Genomic DNA, 16,450 nt, shown 5'->3' with positions numbered 1-16,450 from the left:
CCAAAGAGTCAAATCCCAGAGTCTAAGAGAAGGTCCAGGCTCTGGCCCTAGGCTCTTCTAGGGACTACGACCACCTGTTCCTTGGGGGGTGCGGGGAGCAGAAGCCTCTCCCCAGGCCAGGTGTGAGGCACCTGCTTCCAAAGGCATTTGGAAGAATTTCTGAGCTTTCCAGAGAGTTCCATGGGGCTGATGAGGAAAGGGACATTGTTCTTCCTCCCTTCCTCTGGCCACAGGTGAAGGCATACACCACCACCCCCGCAACCCCGTTTGCCAGGCCTTCAGATAAGGTGCCTATCCCGGCTTTTCTGAGAGTCGAGAATTGCTTGCTTTCGGCAATCCCACACAGGCGACCAGCCTATCACCATCAGGAGGGCTGCACAGTTGTCCCCAGGAGAGGGTCCAGCCAATGCCAGGAGCTCATGGCTCCCAACCTTTCTGATTCCGACATCGTCTGTCCACTGGAAGGTGTTCAGAGCCCCCCACCCCCAATCCGTGGGCATGTGCCCAGGAATACGAGGGACCAAAGTGCTGGCTTGGGTCCTGGCCTGTTTCCAACACCCTAAACCCAGAGTAAAGACAGGCATTCCCTTCTAGCAAGCCCCACTGTCTGAAGTTTGTCTCTCTAGTTCTGGGGTTTTCTCCTCTTCAGACAAAGTGGAGCACAAACCTGGCATGGGGTAATGATTCTGCGCCCCCCACCCCCACCCCGCAAGGCTGTTCAGTTAAAAGCTGAAAGCTGCAAGGACCCAGGGCAGGGGAGGCCAGGGGACTGCCTAGGTGGGAAAGATCAGAGTCTCTGTGGTTTAAAACAACAGAGCCCCAATTTCTCCTTCCCTTTTGGGGCTGGGCAGAGGCTGGGGGTCTCTTTGGAGATGGCCCCTGTGAAAGACAGAGTGGAGAGGTTTGCTCTCCTAACTCCGTGCACTCCGCACATTTCAAAAGCTTCTGTCCCCAAGGCTTGTAGGATCTGAGACCCAGGGAATGCTCTCTGCACAGCCCTCAGCCCAATATAGCAGGGAAAAGGCAGCTACAGCTGCATCCAAGCAAGGACTCCATGATGCACCGGCCCAAAGAGAAGCAGTTCACACCTGAGGCTTTGCTGGGCAGTGCAAACCTGGGTTGGTCTCCCAAGCCTGGAGGAAAGGACTCCCGGGGCCCTCCCAGTGTTAAGCCTCCATCGTGGTGTTTCCTCCATAAATTACACATTATCATCCTACCCCCATTTTCCAGATGTGATAACTGAGGCTCCAAAGTCATGTGCCTCCAAAGTCACGCAGGTGATGCTTGGAAGTCTGATTTTGATGCCAGAGGCCCTCAAGCAGGTGATTCGAGGATTTTAAAGGATGAAAAGCAGATGCCTGTCTTTAGAAGCAGACTGGGGCAAGAAGGCTCAGCTGCACTCCCCCAAAAGCCATGACAATGAGAACGGGTACAAGGTCGGGGAGGGGTGGAGAAGATTCACCAAGTTCAGAGGCAAAGGCCCACGACCCCCACACCGGGGCTTCAACTCCCCCGGGGGGTACCACGGAACGCGGCCCCTCCCCCGAGTGCTCCGGGACCGTCCCGCCGCCGGGTGGCGAGAAGCGAGACGCCTGGAAGGCAGACCGGGCGGGGATGGTGCCGCGGACACCCACCGGGGTCGCGGACCCAAGGCCGCAGAGGGTGGGCCGCTGGGAGCAGCAGCAGCTCTGGGGCACACGACCTGCCGCGGACGGCGAAGGGTGCAGCCAAGAGAAGACCGAAGAAGGAGCAAGACCACGCGAGCAAGCAGTGGTGCGACGGGAAGCAGCGACAGGGGCGGGGGTGGGGGGAGCAAGACCCCAACCCGGACCCCGCTCCGCCGGCTGAGCCGCGCGCCCGCCCCAAGTTCCTCCAACTTTGCCCGCCACGCTGCGAGGGCGCACGGGGCCCGGGGCGAGGGGGAGAGCGCGGGCTCCGGCTGGGTCCCGCGTCCCGGGCTGGGCGCCCGCCGCGCTCGCCTCGGGCTCCCGGCGCCGCGCTTACCTGCCGCCGGGCCGTGCTCCGCGGCTGCGCCTGCCGCCGCCGCCGCCGCCGTCCTCCAGGTTCTAACTTCGCTCCGGGGATTGAGATTCCTCCCCAGCTTCGCCCATCGATCCGCGCGCGGCCCCGCCCCGCGCCTCCCCCCGCCCCTCCCGCGCCCGCCCGCCCGCTCGCTCCCCGCGCGAGTCCGGCTCCGAGCCTGCGCTCGCCCGGTTCCCCTCCCTCCCGGCCGCCGGGCGGGGGGGCAGGGTGCAGGGGGGTGGGGCAGGCCGGGGAAGGGGGTACTAGAAAGCGAAGGAGGGCTGGTTTCCTCGCGATCCCTCCTGCCCTTCCTCCCCCATCCAGGTGGGGGCGGAGGGCGGCGCGCGGGTAGGGGAGCGCGCGACTGCTGGTGCTGACCTGAGCCACCCACGACCCCCACCACATGAAGCCACGCCAGGGCTGGGTGGGCCCGTGGGTCCGGCCCTCGTAGGAAAAGACGAAGACCTGGGCGCAGAGAACGCGGTAGGAGGGGGGACAGGTAGGGCCGCCCCCCTCCCCAGCCCTAGCTCCCCTTCCTTCTCTCACTCACCCCCACCTCTGGGATGACTCCGGGGGTTCTCCCACACTCTTCCCGTTCAGTTTGACCCTCACAACCTGCGTGTGGAAGCCCCTCTTCCCGCATATTACAGGTGAGGAAACGGAGTCAAGAGGGACCCCGACGTTTGCCCCACGCCACACAGCCCATCCAAAGCAGAGGCCGAGGGGCAGCCTCGGCCCCCAGGACAGAGCCTCCCGACCCCTCCGGACTCCTGGCTCCAGCCGGGCAGGCCTGAGCATGCCCCTCGGCCAGCCAGGTTCCCAGCTCAAGGCCTGCTAGCTCACTAGAGTCCCCGCCAGGGCAGCGCCCCCTCCCCGCTTCCTGTCCCCGCCCGCCTATGATTCCCGGCCTCAGTACCCCCGGCACGCTCTCCGCTCCCCGCCAGCAGCTGGGCAATTCACCGAGCATACAAAAGAGTTGACTCAATTCAAAGGCAGCAAATCAAGATAAATCCTATAGTGTGTGGGGACAGAAAAGGGAATATGAATGAACGTCCACAGCACAAGCAAGTCCTATATGGACTGGCGAGTCACCCCCCAGCCCTGCCCAGGCACAGAAGGCTGACCAGGAAAGGGGGGGAGCAGGTTCTGAGCTGGCCACCCCCTGCCAGGCCAGAATTTGTGCTTTGTAGCCCCCTCCTGCCTGTCTGCTGGAGCTCTGTTGAGGGTAGATGCATAAAGGGGGTGTTAGCTGGTGCCCCTCATGGGGGGGGGTCAGTGTACCCCACTCACATATGGCTCCAGGGTCAGGGCTGAAGCATGGGGAAGAAGGCGAAGAGGCCATTTAGGACATCTGAGCTGTGTATAGCCTTTCTCCTTGGGCTGCCCCCTACCCACACTCCTGTCCCAGCCGGTGGAGGCCAAGGCCCCCCATTTATCACCAAATAGGTACTGGAAGCCTCAGATATACCAGTCCTGAGCACAGGGGACAGAGAGCGTGGTGACAAGTCTCCCCTCTCCTCCCTGCTGTTCACAAGGTCTATCCAGCTGCCACTTGGAATGGGGGCAAAACTCATCCTCCCCCAGAGACAACCCTGGTCCCTCTCTCTTAGTAGGTCTCAGAAAGCAACCTTCTAGCCTCTGGCCTCACTCTACACAGAAAACGCACAGCAATGACCGGAGATCCCCATGCAGCCTTTCCGAGGCAAACCCCTGCCAGTGGTGACCAACCGCTCCCTTTCTGACTGATTCCCCCAGACCCACGCTGGCCAAGCAGCTCTGGTTCCAGAAGGATAGGCAGGCTTTTTGATGCACGTCTCCAGCGTGCCAGGGACTGTACTAGGCTCCTGCCCAGACTTGACATCAGGACCTTCTCACTACTCCGCTGTAGCAAGGGCTATGAGCCCATTTCTGCAGCCTGCAAGCAGAGGCCAGAGGCCTCAGCCCGCCCTTGACCCACACTGGCCATCCCCGAAGCAAGTATATGTGTGCCCAGTGTCAGGGCTCCACGGAGGGACTCAGAGGTCAATGGGGGGCAAAGAGGGGGACGGGACTGAAGTCCTCGCTGGAAGGTCCCTCAACCGCAGGAAGGGAGGATTGAGGATCGGTGGGGAGGTGCAGAGAGCAAAGCCCAGAATGGGGGGCGCAGAGGTAGGAGGTGGAACCCAATGGCTAGGGTCAGGGTCTTTACCACTGCGTCCCCCACCCTGAGCAGAGGTTGCGCCTCTGGCTGTGACCTCGTCCCCTGAGTCTCATCTGGGTCGCCCCTCCCCCGTGTCCGCGCCGATTGGCGGTCTGCGTGTAAGTCATTAAATCTGTTACAGAGACGCCGGCGCCGTGGCGAGGACATCTGTCAGGGACCCAGGACTGCGATCCACGCCCCCTACCCCACCCCCAGACCCAGAGAAGGAGAAAGGATGCGACACCTCGCCCACCAAAGCTGAGATTGCCGAGAGCCGCACGGGAGCGCTAGAAGGCAGTTGGGGGGTCCCCCAGTTAATGGAGGGGGCGGGGCCGGGCCCGGGGGACAAAGACCCCCAAGCCGCTTGGGAGCTGAGCTCTGCAGATACGCAGACGGGAAGAAGTATTCCATACCCCCCCCCCCCAATCCTCAAATCCACTCAAGCTCGGACCTGAGTGTTGGGATGGGGTGGCGGCAGGAGACGGAAACCTCCTGGGCCTTCGGGGGTGCGGAAGAGACGCTGAAAGAGAAGCCCCCAGGACACTGCCTCCGCCCCTACACAGGCAGTTGTAGCTACACCCCCAAACCCTCTCCCGAGCTTCGCGAGTCCCTATGCCCTCCACATTGCCCCAAGGCTGCCTGGGGCGACCACCCCACTCCCCACTGCCCCTCAAATGGGGCAGCAACCGGCCTGCAGGGTGGCGGGGCGTTCGAAGGTGTCGCGGCTCACTGTGTAGGCTGGGAGAAGAGGCGCTGATGGGAGGAAATCCCCGCTCATCCCTGGCAATCTGGCCCCAGGAACCCCACACCCATCCGGCGGAGGAGGACTCTGTTGGGGACTGTGCTCAGATCGCGCCAATCTGGCTCGGGCCCCCGACTGACTGGGCGGCCACAGGCCACACCGTGCAGTTTGGGAAGAGAAAAAGTTGGGGGGGACACCCCAAGACCGGGATGGAAAGGCCGGGAGTAGAGCAGGGATGGGGGGGGGGGGGCGTGGAGGGAAGAGCGACAGGACAGAGACGATGAGAGCCGGGAAGGGAGCCAGTTCCGGGCCTGGGGTCCCGCCCCACCCCGCAGCCAAGCCCAGCTTCGCAGCTTTCAGGGCCTGGAAAGGTTTGGGTCACAGGCTCCTATTAATAGCTGCAAACCCGGTCCTTTCCGCGGGCTCGGCAGCTGCGGGCAGAGCCGGGCGAACCGGGCGGGGGGGGGGGGTGTCCTGCAACACCCCTTCCAGGGCTCCAGAAGCGCAGGGAGGAGCGCTGCTTCCCCCATCCTGGCTGCGCGAATGCTAGGCGCCTTTAGTCCGCTCCCTCTCCGCCCTCCGCTACGAGATGGGGTTCTAGGTTGGGGGAGCAGTCCCGGGGCCAACTTGGGGCACCGCGGCTACCAGTACGCACTCGCACTCACAGGCAAGACCACCCTGTCCCCCTCCCTGCCCAGCCCGTCCTTCGCTCTCACAGCGGTCAGGAAAGTTTTGGGGTCCCCGAGGCGCCTCCTGGCTCGAGGGGTCCGGCGTCCCGGGCCTTCGGGCCGCGGCGTCGGGGAGGGAAGTTTGACCGGCCGGCGCTCGGCGACCGCTAACTTCGGGTGCGCCCGCCTCGGAACCCAGGGTGTGTGTGTTGGGGGGGTGCCCCGAAATCGCGGACCCAAAGCGCCGCAACCGAAGCCACACGAGCGGGGGAACTCGGCCCCGGCGCGGACGCCCAGGACAGGGCGCGGGGGCTGGAGCGGCCCGGGCCGCAAGAGCCGCCGGGGACCCCGCGCCCGCCCCCACTGACGCCCGGGAGAGCATCTTCCCCGCCTCCCCCAGGGGCGGGGACCCACCAGCCCCGCTGCTGCGGCAGAGGGGACCCCCGCCCCTGCAGCCCCGCGTAACCCCTTACCCCACCGTCCCCCTCATACCTGGGCCCGGGTGCGGGCCGGGGGCTGGCGCCACCGTCGCCGGCGAGCGGAGCGCGCGCGCCCAGATCCCCGGAGCGCGGCGGCGGCGGCGGCGGCGGCTTCCCCTCCTTCCTCCTCCTCTTCCTCCGCCGGGCTCGCTGGCTCCAGACAGATCTCCTCCCCCTCGCGCCCTGCCCGCCCCTCCCGGAGCCCGCCGGGCTGGGCTCGGCCTGCGACCGGGAGCGGAGCGAAGCCGGCGGGAGCCGGGCTGCGGCGCTCACTGCGTCAAGCGCGGGGCGAGCGCGGGGCGGCGGCGGCGGCGGGGACCGCGCGCTGCGAGCCCGGGGCCGGCCGGGCAGGCGGGGCGGCGGCGGCTCCGGCTTCGGCTCCGGCTTCGGCTTCGGCTCCGGCGCGGGCGCGGGCGCGGTATCGGCCGCGGCAGCGCCGAGATTGTAGCACATTCTTTCTGAGCGTGATCGAAGGTTTCCTGTAGGAGCCGAAGCGGGGAGGGCTGGAGGAGGGGCGGGGGACGCGGGCGGGGGCGGCCGGAGGGCGGGCGGCTGTGTGGCTCCCGCACGTCGGCGGACTGGGGGTGTCCCGAGGGGGCCTCGGGAGGGGAAGTTGGATCGCGCTGTGGGGGCGGCGTGCGGAGCCCAGAGGCTGCCTCGCCCCCTGCTCCCGGCCCGCCCCGCGCGCCCCCGCCCCCCGCCCCAGGCCACCGTTTGGAGCTGAAGCCCCCAAGGTCTCGGAGTCGAGACTTTGGGAGGCGACGGGAGGAGGGCACCGGGGACGGAGGGTGTGCACGCGCGTGCGGACCCGGCCGTGTGCACACACACCCGGGGAGCCGCGTGAAAGTTGACCTGAAGTCAGACCCTGTGTGGGCGCGCGCGTCCGCGAGTGCAAATGCACAGCCCGCAGGGGCGCGCGTATCCGGGGACGAGGAGGGCTAGGCACGTGGGGGGCGGGGGCGAAAGGGTGGTCGGGCTCTCAGGGACGTGCCCTCCCCCAAATAGTTGATCTCCCCCCCAGCTCTCCCATTGCTCACCCCCACCTTCAGCTGGGGAGAAGGTGGGGGCGCAGGATCACCCAGGCCCCTTCCGATTCCCGGAAGGTTCCGTTTGGCAGACTTCCCTCCCACCAATCCCCCCTTCCCTTTCATTCGCCTCCGGAATACCCGGGGATCCGAAATCACTCGGCTGGCCTCTAAACTGGGTTCTAAATCCACAGCCCCCTAGAAGCCCCGAGCCCACACCCAGCGGCCACACCGCCCACTGCCCACCACCCCTGCCCTAGCTTGCCGCTTGCGCGGTGGGTAAAAATTCCAAACCAGGCTCAAGAGCGCCCCCGCCCGGCACGGCCTGCGCGCCGCTTCCCGAGCCGCGGCGTTGGAGCTGCGGAGTGGGTACCCCAGCGGGCGCGCGGCACGACCCCCGGACTCCGCCCCCGGCCCTGCGCACCTGCTGCGCGTTCCTGCCCGGGGTGGCGAAGGGAGGGAGGCGCCTGGGCCAGACTGCGTGCCTGGGAGAGCGCGCGCGGCAAAGGGGAGGGGTCTGTTGGAGGGCGAGGGGGTTTTCCCTGGGGTGCCCTTCCCCCCCACCCCAAGAGGTGGCCGGGGGCGGGGTGGGAGCTACGCGTGAGACTTCGAGCAGCTGGGCCCAACGCTGTCCTGCCGAGGATCGGCGCGGGGCTCTGGTCTGGGTTCGGTCCAGCGGCCTCTCCACAGCCCATGAACTCCATCTAGCCTGCTGCGCCGGCCGCCCACCCTCCGTGCTCCTCCTATCCCACCCCTGGCCTCGTCAAGTCCCTGCAGGTGATACCCTAAAAGGGGATAGTTGGGAGCGTGGGGGAGAAGCCACCACCTTTCGCTTGGACTCGTGGACCAGAGGCTGATGGTCAAGGACGAAGCCACTGTCTGGAGCTGTGCTGTCCTTGAGTCTAGGCGCAGGGGCTCTCAGACCTCCTGGGAACGGGCGTGGAGACAGAGGCTGGCCTCGGGGTCTCTTTTACCTAGGTCCCTAATGGAGGTGCACTGCTCCTTTGTAGCCCTGGCCGGCATGCAGCCCCTTTCCCCAAGTCCTTTGTGCCCAGTGAGCCAGGGCCTTGAAAGTCCTGACCTGGTTCCCCAGGAACTGTCGTCCCGCCAGGCATTCGGCCCTTTCCTGCGTTCACCCCCTGACTCCCTCTCCAGCTCCTTGAGGTCTTGAAATATGCCCTTGTTTTCTTGGGGAGGGCAGACTTGGGTTGCTGCCCCCCAAAAGGCAAGACAGCCCTCAAGCTGGGAAGAGGGGTCCCAGGGGGTAGATTGGAGAGAGTCCTTCTCTGGGCTAAATAAAGCTGGAGCCCCCCCCCCCCCACGGCCCTCCCCACCCTCTGTGTGTCTGTTGTGAGGCAAGATCTCAGTCTTCTCTCTCAGACACTCCTCCTGAATGCCCCCCACACAGCCTCTGTTGTAGACACACACTGCATACCCACACACTGCATGTCTCTACACAGCCCGAATCTCACCCTGCCAGGCCCCCCCCCATCCCCTTGGAGCTAGGAGGACCGCCCAGGTGGGGAACACCCCAGCGCCCCCTCCCACCTCACAGCCCGGCTTCCACCTGCCGCTGCTGTTGCCACTCGTAGGGGTACCCAGCTCTGTGTCCCCCCAAACACTTCGCCCTCACACGGGCTAGCAGGCCCGTGGGGAATTGTAAGTTTCAGCCCCATCCATGTGTCAGGCACATGCGTGCTGCTCCCTTCAACTCAGTTCCACCCCACAGCCACCCTACAAGTGAGCCCCTTTATCAGGTCCCATTTGCCAGGGAGACCAACCCTCAGAAGGAACTAGCACAGCAAGATTCTTGCTTGTATTCAAACCAACCCACCCTGCCCATGCCATTTAGGGAGAGGCGAGCTGAGCAAGGGAGGCCCTGGAGCTCTGGGGCTGCCACCTTCCATCTGTGCCGGTGCCCCCAGTTGCCCTGGCACTCCCTAGCCAAGGACCGGCCACCCAGGACTTCTCACCAGACTGTGAGTTAGTTCGGGGAGCAGGAGAGTCTGACTCACCTAGGGCTTGCTGTACCACAGACTGCACCGACTGCACCAGCACAGAGGGGGTGATCAAGCATGCTTTCAGAATAAAAGAGGACTGGGACGCCTGGGTGGCTCAGTTGGTTAAGCAGCTGCCTTCGGCTCAGGTCGTGATCCCGGTATCCTGGGATCAAGTCCCATATCGGGCTCCTTGATCGGCAGGGAGCCTGCTTCTCCCTCTGCCTCTGCCTGCCATTCTGTCTGCCTGTGCTTGCTCTCTCCCCCCTCTCTCTCTGATAAATAAATAAAATCTAAAAAAAAAAAAAAAAAAAAAAAAAAAGAATAAAAGAGGACTTGCCAAGGTCTCCGCACCCCTGTAGTCCACTCTTCTCTCCTCTAAAGATGGCCTGGCTGCAAGTAACTGGTCCAGGTGGTCGATCAGTCACCCAAGGGTGTGCTTGGACATGGGGCAGGAACACAAGGGTCTGGGACTCATATGGACCAGAACCCCTGCCACACCTATTCTAAAAAAATGGTACTCAGAGAAAAATAGTGACAATTTTTTCCTGTGCTCAGAGTTTTACAGTCACAACAAACATCTGTAGAACCTACAAAAGAAACAATACGGCCACTTATGTCCCAAGCAAAGAGCCCATGTCCCCATATATAAAGAGCTTTTACAAATCAATAAGAAAAATACCCAAGGGGGAAAAACTGGTCAGAGGTTATGAACAGAAAAAGAAATGAAGAGCATGCTGAAATGTACCAAAAAGGGCCCAGTCTCACACTTGCCAGCAGAAATGCAAATTAAAATTACTCTGAGAGATTTTCTGCTTGTCACATGGGCAGACTAAAAAGTTTAATAACTCACCCCGTTGCCATAGTGCAGGGAAGCAGACACTCTTGGAATCTCCGAAACGACGTCAAAATTCCAAATGCACATACCCTCTGGCCCAGCATTTCCTTCTAGGAATCTATCCTCCAGATACTGCTCACAATTGTGAAAAATGACAGAATCCTATCCGCAAGGTTACTCACTGAAACACTCTTCATAATAACAGCAGATTGGAAAGATCCAAAACATCCGCTGACCACAGAGGCACTTAGCCGTATCCCAGCACAGCCATACGGGTATCTCAGCAGCTCTGTGAGCCTCTCTCCTCTCCCCCTCCCAACCCAGTGTTTGAGTTTATCTCCGGGTATGTTTTTAGGGGGAAAAAACAAGGGTAGATCTGTGTATGTAGTGCTTTTTTTTTTTTTTTTACATTGTGTACCAAAGGGATATAAAAAAATTTTTCTCTTCTTGTGTGTGCAAAGAAACAACAACTGTGCATCCTGTGGGAAATTGGAAAGTGGGGGTGGGGTGCTGGGAGACACAGAGCAGAGAGAGGGAAGAGGTTTACTTAAAAATATGTTTTAATGTGTTATTTATTGACAGTGAAATTCACAGTTCTTATGGGCTCAGTTCTATGAGTCTTGGCAAATGTTCACATCTGGGTAACCACCACCCCTATCGAGATATTGAACATTTCCATCACCCCAGAAAACGAAGCTGACTTTCCACCATGTCCCCATTTGAATCTTGTACAATGCGCGTACATTTCCATTCGCAATAAATGTAAATACAAAATGAAATCTTCAAATGAAACATTAAACTGAGAAATGGGTTCCTATCTGTCACCTGATCTGGTCCCCACAGTAACAAGGCAGGCAGATCATCCTGCCCCATTTTATAGAGAAGACTGAACATCAAGAGGCGGCCAAGACTTGCCTAAGGGGTCCCCAAGCACCAGGTCAGACTCCTCTGTCCCACACCGTTATTGGGGTGTAACTTAAGCATCATACAGTTCACCCATTTAAGTGTACAATTCTGTGGGTTTGAGTCTACCAGAGTTGTAAAACCATCACTACCATCCAGCTTCAGAACATTTCAGCCCAAAAGGAACCCCCGCACCATGCCCATTAGCAGTTACTCCCTACTTCAACCACCTGCCCCCAACCCTAGGCAACCACTGATTTCTTGTCTGTCTCTGTAGATTTCAATACTCTGGAAATTTCACATCGGTGGAATCATACGATGTGTGACCCTCTGTGACTGGCTGATCTCACTTAACATTATAGTTTTCATGAGTCCTAAATGTCATGCATTTCACAATTTCACTCCTTGAAATGGTGCCATAAGATCCCTTTGCATAGAGAGACCACACCGTCCATTTATCAGCAAATGAGCGTTCGGGTCGTCCCCGCCTTTGTGACACGGCCAGCAACACTGCTGTGAATGTTCAAAAGCAGGGTTTTGCACGAGCTTGGGTTGTCCTGTCTCTTGGGAACACACCTATGGGTATATTTGCGCGGTCAGGTGGTATCTCTGTTTAGCTTCTTGGAGAACTCTCAGACTGTCTTCCAGAGCCCAAGCAACATGGTGCATCCCCACCAACACTTGCTATTATCTGTCTTTTCGGTTCTAGCCATCCTGGTGCCTCTCCCTGGTTTTGACTCGCGTTTCCTCAATGGCTAATAATGTTGAGCACTTTCCATGTGCTTCTTTGGAGAAATGCCTACTCAGGTCCTTTGCCCATTTTAGAAACTGGGTTATTCATCTTTTTATTGTTGAGTTATATGCGTTCTCTATATACTCTAGGCTCAAATCCATCATTAGACGTATAATTTGCAAATATTGTCTCCCTTCGTATGAGTTGCTTTTTCACTTTCTTGCTGGGATTGTCTGCAGACAAAAGTGTTTAATTCCGATGAAGACCGATTTTTCCTTTTCTTGCTTCTGCTTTCAGTGTCACATCCAAAAAGACTTATCCGAAGACCGGGATTTACTCCTATATTTTCTTCTAAGAGTTTTATAGTTTTAGCTCTTTTGTTTAGGTCTTTGATCCATTGAGTTCATTTTTTTCATATGGTGTGAGGTAGGGGTCCAGCTTCATTCTTTTCCTGTGGACGTCCAGTGGTTCCAGCATCGTCTGTCAAAAAGACCTTTCTTGCCCCCACTGGACTGTCTTGGTGTCCTTGTTGGAAAAAAAAGTGACTGTAAATAAATGATTCTTCCCCTGGAACCCTCAGTTCTACCCCACTGATGTATACGTTTCTCCTGCCACTCTCTCCAGCCAGTACCACTCTGTCCTGATTACCATAGGAAATTCTGACAGTGGGAGTCGAATGCCCTGACTTTGTTCTTTTTCAGTATGGCTTTGGCTCCTGTGGCATAGCAAGTCTAATTCTGAGTTTGTAAGAAGAAAAAGGATCTAGGCACATGGGGGCAGTCTTGGCAGAATGATGTGTGCTTGTGGTTCTCTTTCTACCCCTGCCGCGCTATTTCTCCAAATTGTCTGGCTTTGCTATCAAGAATGTGTGTCACGTGGGGTGCTGCAGCCATGGGGAAGGACACGGGCGCCCTGCCCCGCAGACACCCTGAATTCTCAAATGTGTGGCTCTCTCGGAGCAACGGGACCCAGCACAGGGCCAATGACCAGCCACCACTCATAGGCTAGATGGCAGCAGGAAGGACAGACCGATGGGCAGAGGCACGGGGCCTCACACCCCAGGAGCTGCAGAGGTGCGCTGGGCCGGGTGGGCTGGGAAGGCTGCCTCCTCTCTGTCCTGAAGGGTCTCACACCCCTTGTGTGTTGAAGGGCCGGGACCCAAGCTCCCAGCCCCGCCCCCTTGCCCCTCTGCCACTCATCCTACTAAGACAGGCCTTCATCAGAAGGTAACAGAACAGGCATTTGCACGAGATGTACTTTGTTTCTTAAAAATAGTTTCAACCACCAGGTTTTCTCTTCTGGGGGAGGTGGATTAAGGATGTGGGGGGGAGTGAACAGCCCCACAAGGGTCCCCAGTGCCTTCTGGAGGCTCCCTGCTGGCGGCAGCAACCAGGGGCCACATGGGAGCCCACAGCACATGGGGTCCTTTCCCTAAGCTCTCACGGAAGCTCCCCAGGGGTCTGGACTCCCACGCAGTTCTCGGCGTGCCATGGCCTGTGCCTACCCCACTGCAGTCCCATGGCATCTCCTCCTCTGAGCATGCCTGTTTCCATGACCAAATTCTGTCCCCCACTTTCTTTAAGGACACCAGTCCTATTGGATGAGGACCTGCCCTAATCACCCCATCTTCACCTGATCGTCTGCAAAGACCCTATTTCCAAATAAGGCCACACTTGGAGAGGCTGAGGGTTAGGGCTCCAGCATGTCTTTTGGGAGGGAACACAATTCAACCACAACAATCCCCATCTGGGTTACTTCAGTCACCCAGAAAGTCCATGCGTTAGTCCCATTTTATAAAGGAAGTTCAGAGACCTCCAGCCCTTTGCCCAAGGTCACACAGCCTGGGCACTAATATTCCCTAATATTCTCACCAGCAGGTGCTGCAAATGCCAGGAGGATATTAATTCTGTCCCAGGCAACCGGGGTGGCTTCCTGGAGGAGGTGGCAAAATGACTGGAGAAAAGGCTCTGAGAATCAAGTTACAGGGGAAAGGCCTGCTCTTGACTTTGGGGCACCTCCTACGGCCTTCCTTCCACACTCTCTTGAGCAGGGCCTCCCACAGTCCCCAGGGCCAAGGCAACACAGTTGCCCAGGGATTCCTGCCCCCAAGAACTCAGACATCCCGTGCCTGATGTTCAGGAAGCATCTGGTACTTTAGCCCATGGAGCATGAGTCTCTGCCCCAATCCACACCCTGAGAATACCTTTCCTACCCCTGCCCTGTGACCCCTCCTCAAGAGGTTGGTCACTACCCGAAACAACGGGAGTTGCGAGGAGGGGCCTGTGGGTCTGTGGGCTGGCCCTGTGCAGCCTGGAGACATGAGACACATAGATCCAACTGTGCCTGAAGCAGGTTCTAGAGACCCAGTGGGGAAGAGTGGAGGTGGGGGCAGCCAGTGTGCCCAGGATATCAGCCGGCCTAGACCCAGGGGAGATTCTCTAGCTCATGCCGCGGCTGGAGCGAGCCTTCCCCCAATCCCTCCCTACCCTCAGAAGCAGCCTGGATCCTTGGAGGGCCTTGGCCCCCACTGATCATCCCCCTCATAGATGCAATCCCCTGTGCACTGCCACACTTTGCTGCTGGTGGTGCCTCTGTCTAGCTAGTGTGCCCACGCCTGGTCTGGCTCGTCCTACCTCTTTGTCCTTAGGACAAGCGTAGGTGTCCTGGGCTGGGCAGGGTGCCAGGCATGGCCTGTCACCTGGGCTGTGGTTGTGGGGTCAGAGAGTACCTTGCAGGGAGGGGCTCATCAGGTCCCACTCTGAAGCCCCAGTCTGGGGAAGGATGGGCTGGGAGTCTGGGACAGGGATGAGCGGGGGAATCCAGAGAGCGGGGGCTTTCCCAGAGAAGGGCCAACCGCCCACCACCCACGAGCAGACCGTCCCAACTCCTCATAGAAAGGCCACTTACTTGGGGCCCCCACGGTGCTGGGAAGCCAGGCACAAGCAGGAAATCCTAGCCAGCCCTCCCTCCACTGCAGGGAGCAAGCGAGCAGGTTCCTCGGGAAGGAGGCCAGCACCTCCCTGCTCCCTGGTTGAGCCCCTCCTCTGGCCTGATCGCAGGTCAGAGACACGTAGGAGCAAGAGTCTGGAGCCATGGCCCCCAGTCACAGCCATCGCTACCTGCCTCAGCTGCTCGGGGTCACACAGGCCCTGGGAGCCACCCCCCGTGGCGGGCCTGTCATCTACAGCTACAAGGCTCTGATCCCACCTGGAACCGCTCTGTGGAGATCACTGCCTGCCGTGGACCAGAGCCCATGGCCTCCATTAAAGTACCAATTCACGTGAGAGGCAGGAGAGCGACAGGGGCCCCTCCCCTCGCCCCAGAGGTCATCCCCTCCACTGTTTGCTTCCAGGACATTCTACCCACCCCATAATTACTTTGGTAAAAATCCTCCCCTTGTGACCCTGGCCTTTCTATTTCTCCCACTTGAACCTCCTCAGCCAAGGGGCATCTGGGCCTGCTTGATTTCCTCCAGTGTCAGGGAGCTCAGCACTGCTCCACCCTGGAGGCTGCCGGCTTTATGCACCACCCATGTCCCACCAGGCTCTGTCTCGGACAGGGCTGAACACCCACTCCCACCCCCATAGGGTGGCTCCTCAGGCCAGCCCCTCCGGGCCCTCAGCCTAGCTCAGACAGGCAGGTCTCCCTCGGAGGCCTCCCAGGGCATGTCCCACGTGCCCCTCCCCCCACCTCATCGCCTCCCCTGGATCTCTGCAAAGTTCCCCCACTCTTCTGGTCACGGAGCCACCAGCATTGCTCCTAGAACCCATTTCTTGTGGTGTCCCCGCTCCCTGGGCTCTGCCGGCAGCAGCCCAGGACAGACAGGCAGTGACGGACTCCAGCAGGGCAAGGACCCAGCTTTATGACAGACCATCAGGTGGGCAGCACATAAAACGCCTACCCAGGGTGACACCAGCAGGATATAAAAAGCCTCCAAGGCGCCTTTTATTGACTAGAAATCTTGGGCTTCATGTCCCATTATCTCCCGGCCTAACAGGCTGGACACAGAGCCGAGGAACTCGGTGCCCTGGCTGGCAGCGAGCCCCCAACCATGGGTCCCAACATGGCCTGGGGGGGTCCTGGTTCTCCCCACCCCCAAAGGAGGGGCGGTCCCTGTCCCTTTCTATTCCCTCTCGCGGGACACGAGGACCCCTCACAGAGGCCGTGGGCAGAGAGGGACTTGCCAGAAGTCGAATGAGACACTGGAGCGCTGGCCCGGAGCAGGCCAGGTTCTGCCAGTACCAGGAGGGACTCCAACGGGAGCACAAGCCTGCCACAGCTTCAGGGGTCCGCAGGGCCCCGTGGCAAGATGGAGAGGACGATCCCCTTGTTCCCAGAGGCCAGCAGACGGAAGGTATCAGGAGGGTTTCCGGGCAGCCCCAGCCCTGAGCTAGGTCCCCAGGGGCCCCCCAGCGCCTGGCTGTACCCCCCACACCGCAGGCTGTCCTTGCACCGGGCCCTCTGCAGCCTCCTCCCGGGCAGGTGGCAGCTGCATGCCTGCTTCTCCTCGGCCGGCCTCGTACCCCGGGGACCATTCGGAGCCAGAAACGTCTGGTCTCAAAGGAAGCCGGGAAGAAACGCACGTTGAGCTAAATGCAGGGCTGGTTCTACTTCCAGAATAGCTGGGACTCGCACGGCCGGCAAGCCTGGGGCTCGGGAGCCAGTCGAGGCACGTGGAGCCAGTAATTAATAAAAATGGGTAATGATAGACCATCTGTCCCAGCCTGTGCTCCATGGTGGGGCCACGCCGAGTCCTCATTAGGCATTCCTCTGCTGCGTCCCCACAGATGTCGGTGGTGGCCATGTGGGTCCCGTGGGAAGACGAGGTTGAACAAATTTAGGCAAACAGCACGGAGCAGGCTGG

General features: G+C 59.9%; 1 protein-coding gene across 4 annotated transcripts in view; it reads right to left on the bottom strand.

The window, feature by feature from the left end:
• ELFN1 (extracellular leucine rich repeat and fibronectin type III domain containing 1) overlaps positions 1-6,928 on the bottom strand; it is a 68,967-nt gene extending 62,039 nt beyond the window's left edge. Inside the window, exon 1 of one of the 4 annotated variants that reach the window (XM_082713869.1) lies at positions 6,104-6,928. The gene's annotated coding sequence lies outside the window, so the exon portion shown is untranslated. Of the gene's footprint in view, positions 1-2,004; positions 2,100-2,572; positions 2,762-5,659; positions 5,948-6,103 lie in introns of those variants that run through there. The other 3 variants (XM_082713870.1, XM_082713872.1, XM_082713871.1) reach the window with 3 other exon arrangements.
• Positions 6,929-16,450: the final 9,522 nt, after the last annotated feature.

Source organism: Mustela nivalis (assembly GCF_964662115.1).
Source record: "Mustela nivalis genome assembly, chromosome: 19".
NCBI lineage: Eukaryota > Metazoa > Chordata > Mammalia > Carnivora > Mustelidae > Mustela > Mustela nivalis.
This window is presented reverse-complemented; position numbering and strand designations above follow the sequence as displayed.